The sequence below is a fragment of the Aptenodytes forsteri genome, unplaced genomic scaffold (assembly GCF_000699145.1).
Source record: "Aptenodytes forsteri isolate BGI_AS27 unplaced genomic scaffold, ASM69914v1 Scaffold465, whole genome shotgun sequence".
NCBI classification, from domain to species: Eukaryota; Metazoa; Chordata; class Aves; order Sphenisciformes; family Spheniscidae; genus Aptenodytes; species Aptenodytes forsteri.
Window position 1 is genome coordinate 785,892 of NW_008795039.1, and position 1,896 is coordinate 787,787.

The following is a 1,896-nucleotide window of genomic DNA, read 5'->3' on the forward strand; positions in this document are numbered from 1 at the left end:
ACACACTGGCAACTAAAAATATAAATTGCTATTTGTTTTAAAACGTTCTTTTATACAAACCAGGTAGTTTACAGATCAAAAAATATCTTTATAAGACATGGCAAGTTTCTTTTCTTATACCCAAAAGTTAGATTTCCAAAGGATGTGCTGTATATTTTAATTCTACTTCAAAGTATCCAAACCATGCCTAACTATTTCTGCATACACATTATTTTTTTGGCATTTCAATTTTTAATTAGGCAGGACTAAGCAAGACACAAATGCAAGATTTATTAGACAATTTTCAAGAACAAAAAGCATTCGTGTAAAATTTCATTGCCACTCAACCTCACAATGGGCAAATACAAATAATGAAAAGCCAAGCCAAAGTTTGAGGAAAAATAAAATTCAACCACTTTCTCCAAATAAATTGTTGCAATGGAAAGAATACTTCAAGACCAAGCACAAGTGAAAATGGCTGTAAACATCCATCAGGACAAGTAATTCATGAAAATATAGACTAATTAAGGCCCCTCACTGGTCACTTGCAGGTGAAATGTGACCCTTATATCTTTAATGATCACTACTATCAGCAAAACTAGCAGACACTAGAGAACAGGAACTTTTAGATGGAGGAAGGGGAAAACAGAGGTGGAAAGAGATACATAGGTCCAAATAAGATTTGTTTCTTCGTGTTCCTGGCGCATTTCAGATTATTCTCCATATTTATTCTAATCTTCATTTATAGCTATGACATTTCACAAAGGTGTTCACCATTAATTCTCACCTCATTTCATTAAAGCCAGGTATGGTTTCTTTGGAGGATGTCTAAGAGTACTGAACAGAGACAGTGGTGGTGGTGGAGGGAGAATCACACCTTTTCATTAGATTAATCTGTGGTTCAGAATTAAGTTTGAACTCTTTTGTCTAGATTTTCCAAACTCTTATGTAGATAAACTTTGAATATTTTCTCATAAGATAAGAGCTCTAGATACCTTGACTAATGAGAAATACAATCAGGAACACAAAAGAAGCCTTGTTACATGTAATTCAGCTTTGAAATTAAAGTACAGAATTCTGAAATTGGGTTTCACAATCGGGTCAAGGACAGAAGTCTATAAGAGGTATGCGATGCAGTCTTGAAGAAAGACCTAGAACTTAAGACTGGGTTGGTGGACTGCAGGATAAGGCAAACAGTGGCTATGGAAGGAAACTGGTATCTTCGCTATATGCCCAATAACAGTTGTTTGGGTAAAAATACAAAATGACTTTTCCTTTTTGTGCCATACCAATATTAGTATGTTAAGCAACTATCTATTAAGACATCTTACCTATTATGCTATTATACACTTCCCTAAGCACTTATGTTGCTTACTGCCAAAGGCAGAATAAAGGACTTAAGATCTGAACCTCGTAGGCTTTTCCCATGTGACAGCAGAATCCAGGTATACCTAGTTTTTAGCTTCCTTGTCTATGCACTCTAAACAACTCTGCATCCTTTGACTATTTTCAATCATATTATCACCTTGAGGCAAGCATAAACGTATTACTACTATTCTTATGCAGGTGAGAGCACCCACAGGCATTTTGTTTACCAGTTGCTCCACCCTGAAGGGATGCCATTTTCAAAAGGAGTCAGGGAAGACCACTGCATTTATCAATTCCCAACCTCATACTTATAGCCAATATAACACAGAGGCCTCCCCGCTCAAGACTGTGGTAATCAAATATTTGGATTTTATCCTACTTAATTTGCAGCTCTCAAAAGGCAACACAGTATCCATAGCAAACATGAACTTATGAGAATTAAAAATTCAAAGCAGCATTTTTCATTTCAAAATGTTCACTACTGTCCTTTCTTCTTAGGGCTGCTGAACCTCTATTCAGCACAAGACCACAGGAAATTATCATATTCTG

General features: G+C 35.9%; 1 protein-coding gene across 1 annotated transcript in view; it reads right to left on the reverse strand.

The window, feature by feature from the left end:
* Positions 1 to 1,896, reverse strand: part of GPATCH2 (G-patch domain containing 2) — a 136,694-nt gene that overhangs the window by 107,939 nt on the left and 26,859 nt on the right. The gene's annotated exons all lie outside the window — the stretch shown is intronic.